Source organism: Lissotriton vulgaris, chromosome 9, assembly GCF_964263255.1.
Source record: "Lissotriton vulgaris chromosome 9, aLisVul1.2, whole genome shotgun sequence".
Classification (NCBI taxonomy): Eukaryota; Metazoa; Chordata; class Amphibia; order Caudata; family Salamandridae; genus Lissotriton; species Lissotriton vulgaris.
The window spans coordinates 567,425,998-567,438,714 of NC_141697.1; the positions used below are offsets into that span (position 1 = coordinate 567,425,998).

Sequence of the window (12,717 nt, forward strand, 5' to 3'; positions counted from 1 at the left end):
ATGCTAACAATTACCAAGTCCCGAAGAATACACTGGTTGATGGGTTTGGTTTAACCACTGAGCAGTACAGGATGCTTTCAGAGACACCCAGAAAACTCAGTCTCAGGATTGGACTGACTTTGTTGATTGTGCCACTAAGGCTTTTGAAGGCTGGCTACTGGGTAGTAAGGTTACTGATTTTAAAGGATTGTACAATCTAATTATGAGGGAGCAAATCTTAAGTAATTGTCAGAACCAGTTATTACACCAGCACCTGGTAGACTCTGATCTGACCTCTCCACAGGAATTGGGTAAGAGGGCAGACAAATGGGTCAGAACCAGGGTCAGGCCTAAAAACCAGGGTGGTGACCAAAAGAAGGAATCAACCAAGCCTCAAGAGAAGGGTGGGGATAAATCCACAGAGAAGACTTCCCAAGGGCCCCAAAACTCCAACAAGGGTGGTGGGTCCCAGAACACCCCTTCAGAACAGAAGAAACCTTATTGCCATACCTGTAAACAGGTGGGCCATTACAAAAGTGATGCCAGTTGCCCTAAAAATAGCAATAAGGGAAATATACCCCCAGGTAATACTCCTAAACCTCCTGTTACCACTAGTGGTAATCCCCCAGGTGGTGGGAGTGCCCCCAAGAATGTGGTGGGCATTACTTTGGGCAATCAGGAGGACTATGGCCTAGCCAGGTCCCCTGACCACACTCTTGTCTGTGAGACTGGCATGGGGTTTGCCAACTTCACTACTGGACCCCACATTTTGGGAAAGTATAGACAAGAGGTCATAGTGAATGGTCAGAAAGTTGAGGCATTCAGAGACACAGGGGCCAGCATCACCATAGTGATTGACCATCTGGTCCCCTCTGCTCAACTGACCCCTGGTTTTACTTATCAGGTGACAGACATTCATGGAGTGAAGAGAAGGCATCCCATGGCAGTAGTCAAGCTCAGCTGGGGTAATGTCACAGGGCCCATGAGAGTGGCAGTGACAGATAACCTACCTGTAGATTGCTTACTGGGGAATGACCTGGAACTCTCAGCATGGGCTGAGGTGGAGCAAGAAACTCACTCCAGAATGATAGGCCTATCCAGACAAGTTAGTGGGGCAGTAATAGCTACAGCCCCAGTCCCAGCACCATTCCTCCCTGAAAAGGTTGGAAGAGCAGTGGTAGCCACTGCCCAGGCTCAGACAGACTTTCCTGAACAGGATAGGAGGGCTGTGACAGACACAGCCCAAACACAAACTGAGTGCCCCCCTGAAAAGGCTGGCAAGGCTGTAATGGTCTCAGCCTCTATTCAAACAGATAGTGATGTTGTGAAGCCTGAAACAATGGATCACTCCACTCAAACAGAGAGCATTGAGGAGGAAGAAGAGTCTTCCCCCTCCCAGACACTAGGTAAGAGCCAGCCTCCTCAGGGAACTGACTCTACCCCTGTTGAAGGAACTGCCCCAGAGGTAGTCAGGCCTAGCCTGGCAGAGCCCCTGATGGCAGTGGACCCTTCCCAGGTGGGACCCAGTCTGGAGCAGGTAACCTGTCCCTCTCTACCCTGCCTCAGTCAGCCCAGGGCTGAAGAGGTCAGGGAGGCCAGTGGTGGACCCCAAAGGGCCCCCTGTCCAAAAGAACCCCTTAATCAGCAGATTAGGATCACTGAAGCTGGTAAACCTAGCCAAGTGAAAATAAAACAGACTCCTGAGGGATCCCCCTTAAAAGTAGTTAGGGACCTCCCACAGCTGGACACTGTTGGGCACAGCCAAACATGGGGCATAAAAACCCCAGACCTGACCTGTCCCTCCAGTAAGCCAAACAGAGGGACTCAGCCTCCAGCTTTAGGTAGCCAGAGGCTGACCCTGAGAGCTCAGTGCATCTCAGCTAAAGAAAGAAAGGCACACATGATGAATGGTGATTGGAGGAAGTTGAGCCCAAAGGTAGAGGAGCCTCACTTCAGCACTCCATCCCAGCATCAGCCTCTTTCTTTCCCAAGACACTCCAGAGACAGAGATTCCCTATGGTGGAGACCCTCAGATACCCTTAGGGTGAGGGGTTGCCTAGTGGACCATGACACAGGGGGAAACCAAGCCAGAGCTGGTCCTTCCTTATATGCCCACTTAGGTAATAGAGGCTTACCTGGACAAGGATAGCCTTATCTCCTTTCGTTTGGGGGGGGGGGGTTGTGTAGGAAGGTACCTCCTGACTATGGTTGCCCCCAACTTTTTTTGCCCTGTGTTTTAGCTGGTTTTTGACATAGTCGACCTGGGACCCTGCCAATCAGGACCCCAGGCCTACTGCTCTCTCTGTAAAATGGATTCCATGTACCCTAGGTGCATTTCCAATTGGTACTGGGCCACCTTATCAGACCCTGTAACTCAGGGCATAGGTGTACCCAGGGCCTACCAGGGGCTGAAGCATGTATTATGCCACCCCTGGCTGGCCTCCTAAATTTGACACAACTGGCTGCATGACAGCTGGGGCAAAGTCGTGTAATCACCCTTTGCTGTAGATATAGTATACCTATATCTAACCCTAAAATGGACACACAGATTCCTATCAGTCACTCCTATGGCAGGCCTTAACAATCCTGAAGGCAGAGTGCTTGGAATCGTGTGAGATGGTGCTCTGGCATGAGCTGAGCCTGTCTGCAGCTTGCGGAACCAAGTCCTAATAGCTGTTCCATGATATCGCATACCATATACTCTTAAGTGCATTATAATCCTCGCGGTTAAATGCTATCTTTGGTATTGCTTTATCAAAACATGTCGAGTAAGGTGTCATACGAATTGGAATACTAACCCCTCGCCAATTCTGGCGACGGGGTTAGCATTCCACCCTTCTAGAGGGACACGACATGTATGTAACTGTGAACCCCGGTTAAAGTTAAGCAAAGCCTCAGCTCCACAAAATGGATGCTGCCACCACAGACACGAGTCTGACCCCCTGCAGCTGGGAGTCCTTCCAGCGAGGGGAGCCTGGACAAAGGGTTTCCTGTCGAGGGCGGTGCTAGCACCGTCCCAGACAGGGTTTTGTGTATCCTGGGTAGGCAGGGCTTTACAGGAAAGTGACTGCTGAGTGGCACCCCGGTGCTCACTACGCATAGGCCGGTCAGAACCAGTTCCAGGGGCACACCAGCCCCTGGCCTGGGGAAAGTCTGGCATGGCAGAGGGGTGTAACCACCCCCCTCCTAGTCCCACCCATAGGCAGGACCTAGTCACCGGGTCAGCCCCTTTTCTTAGTATAAAGATAGGAGCGGGCCCCCTTTTCAAATTAGATCATCTTTGGAATCAAGACACGACTTTCTGCGAAAGACATCAAGATTTCCTTCTTCAAGATTCTCCCTTGTGGCTAAGGAGTAGTCAACCTGCATCAAGCGGGCACCATCCTAAGAACACTGCGGTCTGCTGCAAGTCCTTCTTCACGAATCCGACGACCCAGCTCGACGAGACCCGGCTTCCCTGGCACCTCTGACCTCTACTCACCTCTACAGCAAAGCTGAGAACTGTGAGTGCGACAAGACCTCGAGGGACCGACGATCGCCAAGACTGCACGACTTCTTTGCAACAAGCCCACCGTGTGCTCCACTGGTGAGTGCTTTGGGGTCCGAGAAGCCCCAACCCTGAGCAGCTCCAGCACCGAAGATCAGCCCTCCAGCATCTCCACGATCTACGTGGGGCCCTTCTGCTTTTGCCTGCTCACCGCGCTGTGTGGCTACTAGCCGGCTGGCTTGTGGCCTTCTTCACGACGCCCCACGACATCACTGCTGCTAGTCTGGTTGCTCCAGACTGGCCCTTGCTTCCTTGCAACAGAGAAGCCCCCCGGACCCTCCTGGTCCACTCCAGACGCCATTTTGAGTCCACCGCGTGGGCTTGAATTTGCCAAGGCTTTGTTGCCCAATCCTGGGCCCAGCGACTCCGACAACCTCATCCATCGTGGGACAGCTCGCTCCTCCATCCTGGTCGCCGACAGTGAGAGTCCGTGAGATCTGCAGAGCACAGCGTCACCCACTCACCTAGTCGAGGTGACTACCATCCGGTGCCCTCCTGGTGCCACCTGACTACTGGCTAGTAGTCTCGAACTTGGTCCCCTCTGCTTTCAGGTGTCATCTTCCTTCGATCCAGGCTTGGATCCATCGAACTTTCTTCACTGGTCGCCTGCCAGCAACTTCTTTCTTCCAGGCTCCTGGTCCGTCTACGAGGATTCCCGACGTCTTTTGAGACCTATGCAGCTGCAGCCCCTGGGCTAGGTAACTTCGGCATTTTGGTGCCCCAGCATAGCCTCACTATCCAAGGGTCAGGATCCACTTTCGTTTTCCTCCTACCAGGTCGGGTTCGCCCGAGAACACTAACTCTGTGAAATCTAGCTACCATAGACTTTGTCCCGCATCCCGCGTGAGAGTGCACACTCTGCACCCGAGTCCCCTAGGCCTCCTATTAGTAATCAGAAGGTTCAGTAGTCAAGACCTAGCGATTCCAAAGCCTATTAGTACTGTACTTACCTGCTAGTAATTTCGCATTCCACTTTCAGAGTATATGGTTTTCCGTGCCCCTCGGGCATTTGTATATACTGTGCTAACTTAAGTATTTTCGTAAGAGTTTTGTTTTGTGCTTAGTACCCTGTCCTCAAGAGTACAGGGCTGTTGTGATTTTATTAAATACACTGTTTATTTTCATAACACTTGTGTGGTGTCCTTTCACTTGGTGTTCAAGGGGTACATGTGTGGTATAACAGCTGGCTTAACACGCCCTCTCGAGTCTTTAGCCTTAGACTGCTCGTATCCACGCTACTAGGATAGCTGGTCTATAAGGTTGACTTACAACCAATCATCAATAAGGGTTGCTGGACTGAAACATAGTGCTCACTAGAATAGTGAGCACTGCATATCAGGCCACCTTTTCACATTCTCCACCCAGGCTGTATTACAGCCTGGGTGGAGAACATGCACAGGCTTAAATTCCGTATCTGAGCACTGAATCACGGAGGTCAGATCAATCACAAAGCTGCATTGCAGCATTGTGGTTGGCTCAGGGGAGCCTGGGTGCTTACCAATCACAATGCAGCACTGTGATTGGCTTAGGAGAGCCTAGCCTGCTTCTCCAACAGATGCCAGGATGAAGCCCTCCCAATTCAGGCGGGAGACAACCGATTTCAAGGCTAGTCTCCGGGCTCCCAATTCCTGCATGCAAAAACCTGCTTCTTTTGGAATTACTTTTTCTTCCATAATATGATATGCATTGTTATCATCTACTGTCTATAATTAATTAATATTATCCGTCACAGAGAACATCATGTTCACTTGAGAATATGTTTAGATGATGGTACCTTTATTATACTGTTCAATTGCATGTTAATGAAATTAAATTCAGTTCGAATTATCACAAAAGATGATTGTGAACAACTACATGGATAGCCTTCTAATTATATTGTAGCTTTCTTATTAAATGCATATAAAATAAATATTTTTGCTATTTTCAATAATAAATTTATGACTTTTCGTCTGTTTGTATTAGATTTATCATTTACTAGTTAGGATTTAGTTACTATTGTGCAGCCATATGCCCGCAACTGAAATGTAATAGTTCTTGCTAAAGATATTTTTGGAAGTTACATTAAATCCCGATTCTACAACAGGCTTCTGCCCTCAGGAACTGGTCTTGTGTGTCTCGGAGCATGCACCCCAACCACCTCCGCACACAGTGCACACCATTTTTGTCACACTCTTTTTCGGCCTTGCTGTAGCACTTTCTCCGTGCTCCTAAAGGGTAATATTTTTTTTCTTCTTTTTTTATATTCCACTTTGCAGCAGCAAACTTGCTAGTCCCATACATGGCAATATACCCGATTAAGGCCTCGCCCTCAAAAGAAGTTCGATTAGAGAAATACATTCTACGGATTCGTGTTTTTTTTTTTATCTCCCGTTTCTTTTTCTAAAATGTTGGCATGTATGCTCTGAGGACGAAAGCAAGTTAAACTGGAAAACAGGTCAAGAAAAATCTGTACACTTCGTTTTAAAGGGTTTTACCCGAAGCCCGCACAGAAAAGTCGCATCTCTAGTAGTGCCGAAGTCGCCACAGTCAGCAGGCAGAGACTCCCGCCAAGTATGAAACGCTGACAAAATACCCACAATCGCCCTTAAACAAAAACTCAAAACAAGTACAGCCTATAAAAGACGCTGACTACAAACACAACCCCACCCACATGCTCACGAACATTGGTTAACGATAAATGAATGGATTGTTGTATTAGACTAAGTTTGAGATAGACAACACTATCTAGCCATGGTTTGTGACATAAATACAGGTGGACGAGAAGAAGGACAAGGGATGACAAAAGTGAAGCTCAAAGACTGAGTAAAACGGCAACGATTCAAATACAGAGAGAATTGTAATTTATCAATTGTTTTTCGAAAATCCGGTTGGCTCCTGCGATGTATGAATTCGCCATTTTACGGTGTTCGCCACACGTACATTGAACGGAGACCCATCCATCATGGCGCAAGTTTGTTGGTAAATTAAAGGTTGCCGTTCTGAAATGGCTGCCGTCATCAACAATGAATAGAACGTTCACTGTTCCAACATGGACGCGTTCATGTGTCAAGAGTGAAAAGTCGGCATCGCATGAAGGTCGCCATGGCTAGCCCGGTTGCGACAGAAGGCGAGCCTCGCAGGTCGTCCCTTAGTAAATGTTGGAGCTGTCGATTGTTGGGAGCCGCAGGGCTGTATGCGGCAGCCGGGTACGTCTTCCAGGCGGCGCGACGGACCATGGCGAAGGGGGCGGCCGTGGGACCAGGCACAGTCACGCAGATCGTGTTTAGTCTCTGTGAGTAGGAGCGGACTGTTAAAATGGGAAGGCGGGAGGATGGGAGGGACCTATCTCAACTTGATGGCTGTTATGAAGGTGAAAATTGATGTTCAAGAAGCCCCATTAAAGCGAACAGAGCAACACTTTTTGGTGGCTGACCTAGGTTTGCAAAGGGAGTGCTCCTATGGTAGTTTACGGAGTCATATTAATAAAAAATCCTAGAAGACATGCCTTCTCCATCCACGTACCCAGGATGTTGAACCGCATCCCCATTCCATAGCATTTTGATTACTACATTTTCCAAGAACAGCCCGTGTAAAGAGATTGTGCAGACCCTTGTTTTAAAGGCTGATAAGCCTCCCCTGAAGTCTTTGTGCCTTATTGGTATTTACATTGTATTAAGCCCCGAGTAACATAGTATAGTTAGTTTCTTCCAGTGCTTCAGGTAGATTTACCATATGCAAATGAAAATAGTTGCAAAACAAGAATTCGGGACCTGATTTTTGGACATAAACTGGCGTCTGTTCAATTTGATCCTAACCTAGGTGTCTTTCTGTAATTTCATTCTCATATTGAGGTGCCGTTAATCAATATCAGCTTTTATAGTTGAATCCATACTCAACTTTTTCCATTTTCTCTCTGGCGGCTATGTAGTCGATAGAGCAAGTATTTGTATATCTTTCCCTTACTCGACTAATTTTCAGCACTAATCCTACCACAGATCTAATGTTACTAACCATTGAAACTACTTTTTTAAACCCATTTGTAACAAGTCCAGTTGCCAGCCTCTAACCCAATTGCATTTTTTTGGGGGAAGATTATAGAACATATTTTCCCTTTTTAATGGACACTTACTATTAGACTGTATCACGGTTAGAAAGAGGACCTATACTATTTTATATATCCACATATTACCCCTATTGACACAGGATGGGTTAAACCCTTTGATACATTGGGCCCCTGGTATATGAATTGGCTGCTGTATGTAAACTTTAAATTCTGTTGTGATAGTGCAATGAAACACGCTAAAGGTGATGGGAGGAGTGCTTGCAATTTGTCTAACCACTGGCTATCGCTCAGGGTCACATCCCAAACCATTGTTCTTTTGCTTACCATGCCACCTCAGTTTGGACCGAGCCACATGCAAATCAGTCCTGACCCTGCTCCTCCATGAGAACAGTCCAGCCTTAACTGCCAGGCAAGGTCCTTCCTGGACTGGAACAACAAGCAACCCAGGAACAGTTTCGATCTAGTTATGGGCTTCTCAGGCGGATACTGATTCGTTCCAGTGAGTGGACGAAGAGGAAACAGACCTTGCACTGTCGGTGAGAAGGTTGAGTCAACTTTGCTACTAACTACTTACACAGTCTCATATAAATGATAGTGGAGAGGTTTGCTACTAACAATGTAGACACTCCCATACATACGAGAGTAGAGTCTTCACTCCCAAAACAATATTGGCCATACCCCACAAGATAGGACAGCCATCCCTCCTATGATAAGAGGAAGACGACAGCCCTACCTCTTAGACCTAGTTGAGGGAAAGAAGTTTGCTCTGTAGAGTTGGAGAAGTGTCAGCCTCTTCAGCAATGCAGCACGCTAAGGTTTTGTTGAACCTTTTCTGTGAGCTATAAAAAAGCATGTTTCTTTAACATACATGATTATCTTTAATGTATTATGCAGCAACATATTTCTCCAGGCTGGAACAGCTTATGAAGAATGAAGTAGCACAAAGACTTTGCATTCATTTGTATGTCATAAAACATTATACAGGATTGTTTGCTGCTGGTGCATAAACGCCTGCCTTGTCTACACTGGGGGGAAATATCTGAGTGTTCTTATTGGCTATGCAAGCCAGTTTGGATACTGTTTTCAGATTTGCAAACAGACTGCTAACATCTGTGCCTTTCGCTACATCCCTCTTGTTAAAATCAAATTCAGTCCACCACAAGTGAGGATTTCCTGTTTTCGCTGCAGTGTGCTGTGTGGCTGTATAATATGTGGTGTGTATGGAAACTGGCATGTGATTGATATCCTCTGGAAGGAGTCACCAAATGTAGCTTTATATGTAGATTTCTTGCATTAGGGCCAGTTCATTCGGCTTTTATGGTATTTCAGACTACTTTAACTGTACCGCCGTCCTTGTAGGGGGTTGAACGGTGCCCTTATTCTGGGCTGAAAAAATAGCCCCAAGATCTGCCCACAAACAGACCCTGGACTAAATCAGTTTGGCTGCCTATACAAAGCTAAAACAACAAGTGATGGACCGAATGTGGATCAATGTCACACATTCCCCCAGTCAAAAGATCTGGGCTCGAATCCATCGTTTTTTTGCACTCCACACCACCCTGGGTTAGACAATGGCGATATGCAAATCAGCTCTGACCCTGTTGCCCCATGGGAACAGTCCAGTCCGAACTACAAAAGCCATGTCCTTCCCAGAACGGAATCAAGCATCCGAGGACCGGACCGGTTTCGAGGTAACACCTCTCATCAGCCCGGCTAGCTTGACTCCAAGTGGTGTGGAGTGCCTGGGACCCACGTCTGGGCATCCCCAGCGCACTTAGGGCGGCAATTGCAAAAACAACAAGTGATGGACCGAATGTGGATCAATGTCACACACTCCCCCAGTCAAAAGATCTGGGCTCGAATCCATCGTTTTTTTGCACTCCACACCACCCTGGGTTAGACAATGGCGATATGCAAATCAGCTCTGACCCTGTTGCCCCATGGGAACAGTCCAGTCCGAACTACAAAAGCCATGTCCTTCCCAGAACGGAATCAAGCATCCGAGGACCGGACCGGTTTCGAGGTAACACCTCTCATCAGCCCGGCTAGCTTTTTGCAAATGCCGCCCTAAGTGCGCTGGGGATGCCCAGACGTGGGTCCCAGGCACTCCACACCACTTGGAGTCAAGCTAGCCGGGCTGATGAGAGGTGTTACCTCGAAACCGGTCCGGTCCTCGGATGCTTGAGTCCGTTCTGGGAAGGACATGGCTTTTGTAGTTCGGACTGGACTGTTCCCATGGGGCAACAGGGTCAGAGCTGATTTGCATATCGCCATTGTCTAACCCAGGGTGGTGTGGAGTGCAAAAAAACGATGGATTTGGGCCCAGATCTTTTGACTGGGGGAATGTGTGACATTGATCCACATTCGGTCCATCACTTGTTGTTTTTGCAAATGCCGCCTATACAAAGCTAGTCCAGTTCATCTCTGCTCTTGGTCTGGCCTGTGACTTCACTGTTCACATCCCATTGATCAGTTATTCACCTCTCCTTTAATGTAGTAATCCTTCGAAATTTATCCTAAAGGGACTTCCTGTCATGTTGTATAAGTAGCTTGAATTCTATGACTGATTCTGATACTTCTGCTCATGACCTAGTGATGGACTGGGAGTGTGCCCTTTAAGCAGGCTGTACATCCTGAAACGCCTTTCCCTTTGTAGCTAACATGTAGTTACAGGTTTTGAGGCCCAGGAGAATGCTTCTCTGGGCCTGGTCAGCCTGATACATTAAGAGCATCCTCCCTTGACTTACAGGTCCTGAGTTATTGGAGACACAGTGTAACAATAAAACAAATTTTGGTTCGCCTGTTTGTTGCGGCTGCCTCCTATCAAGTGGATGCACTTTCCGAATCTGAAAATCTTGACTGCAAGCTATCAGTGCTGAGGTAAATGTCACCAAAGCTTTGGAACTCTCTTGCCAGCTGTGAAGTAGCATATCAATAATGGGTCCTCTTGATACTCCGAACACAGGCTGTGGACAGTTTTGTTACTAACTGTTTCTCTCTGCTGTGTCCAGTGGTCCCACATTATAGATACCAGAGGACCCATTCTTCGCATTTCAGGTTCCCTCATACACTTTTTTGTGATGTTTTTGCTGAGTTAGCATGTGCCGAATATTGGCGCAGCACTGTCTAGTTACCTACTTGAACTCCTGAACGTAAAAAAACTAGGACAATGGGTAGACTTCTCATACCCGTTTAGATATATTTTAGCCCCTTATGTGATGTTTGTATGATGGGCAAGTACATATCAAATTGCACTTATAGTGAAACAAAGATGGACTATATTACCTAACGGCTAAAATAACATTTTGGGTTTATGTGAGCCCCTGAAGGCGCTAGGACCTTCTGATTTTCTTTTGGACTATCTAAAGTTAAACTGTCTTCCCATTTAATTCCATGAAAAAAGAAATTTTCTAAAGTTGTATCTCTAAATGCTCATTGATATTATGGATTGTCATTAACGTATCGCAGTTTCACAACCACTTCCACCTCCAAGCATAGTTCTCTGCTGCACCCCAAGCTACCATTGTAGCGTCAGGAGTGTTAAAGGAGTACTTTAGAAATGCAGTTGGACCAGAACAAAAGGAGACATGAAAATAAACAAAAAATATGCTAGAGGACGTTTTGAATAAAATAAATGACAACATTGGTTTGCTGACCTAAAACGTCACTATTATTTTTTTAAATGTAAAACTTGTATACGTCAATACGTTGAAAAGATGTGCCCTTATCGGAAAGGAGCAAGCTATATTGCAGTCAAACAAATAGGGTCCAATCAGTTTCATGGATAAAGAAATACCTATTTGGACATCATTAGTGTTTTTAATGTTGGTTACCACCAGTCTGTCAGTTAAAACCTCCACTTGTCAAAGAGCAATATTTTTTTTTCCTTGTTTCTACTATGGCCCGAGGTTAGACCCGTAGTCGCTCCCTCCCCCTCTTGATCTTCTCTTGGTAACAGCCTGCTGCACTCGGACCCTGTTTCAGCCCTGGGTACAAGAAAGAAAGAAAGATCGGTCGCACACACTTTTTCCCATTTTCATGCGCTCTGCATGTCACTAATCTGTCATCCTTCTCTCGCTTCAGGTCTCTTTTCTGTTGGGACGAATCTCTTACTTGATCCTGTCGGAAACATGAAGACAAAAGACTGACCAAGGACCTTGTCTCAGCTTTCAGAAATTGGAAAGATTATCTGAACACCATCCTTCGTCTGACTATTGTGGAAATCTTCAACACAAAATGAATGTTCTTTAACAAGGTTTCTGTATCCTGGAAAAGCCCGGCCCGGTCAATTTAGGACAGTTTATGCCTGAAAATTGTTTCTTTATTATCTCCACTGTGCGAACCATAACTATGTTTATTTGGATTGGGATCTATAAAACCAAGTTCGGACAAGCCTTGTTGGGTGTCTTGTGTTTTCACCACTAAAGGTGCTGAGAATCTTGTAGGAGTGGAGCAGCAACCTACTTTAACATTGCACATAGATGAAAAAATCCACCTGGATAATTCACTCCGCTCATATAAAATAAACTCCTAATCCCACGTATAAATCATTAATGTCATGGATTAATTCAACAGTACATACTTTTGCATGTCTCCTAACAGAAAGTACATTATTTCACAAGTGACATACCAAAGCAGCCTCAAGCAGGCCACATCTCAATCCCTGATATGCTACAATGCTTAACCATCACCTTAATCCTAAAAAAATGACACCTTTGTTTTTAAAGACGTTTTGCTTGGTGGTGGTAATGGCACACGCAGTAAATACAGAAAACCGCAGTGTGTTTGATATTACTGCCCTAATCTGAATTGTTCCAAGGTTTTATTGCTGAGTTTGCATTCAGATCTTGATTTCTGTGTAATAACAAACGTATAAAGGCCAGCACAAGCTAATGTGAGTATAGACTGTTGCGTTGTAACCCCACAAACATGAGGCACCAGATGCATTTTTTTTCTGGCAAAGGGGGAAAAGAGCAAAATACAATTTTGCATGTGGCGCTGAAACATCCTAGCACGATTCTAGTTATGTGTTTTCTTATTTGCTTACTACCTGGATGACACCCTTCTCCACGGACTTTATTTCTTTTTTTCTGAGAATCAATAAAATTATGTAAGGTGGCCGGCTCATGTTAATTGACAGAAGATGCAG

At 46.2% G+C, this 12,717-nt stretch overlaps 1 long non-coding RNA gene across 1 annotated transcript; it reads left to right on the forward strand.

The window, feature by feature from the left end:
• Window positions 1–6,178: 6,178 nt before the first annotated feature.
• Window positions 6,179–11,965, forward strand: LOC147691820 (uncharacterized). The gene is made up of 2 exons (XR_015299965.1): window positions 6,179–6,797; window positions 11,652–11,965. It is a non-coding gene; the product is annotated as an uncharacterized LOC147691820 (long non-coding RNA).
• Window positions 11,966–12,717: the final 752 nt, after the last annotated feature.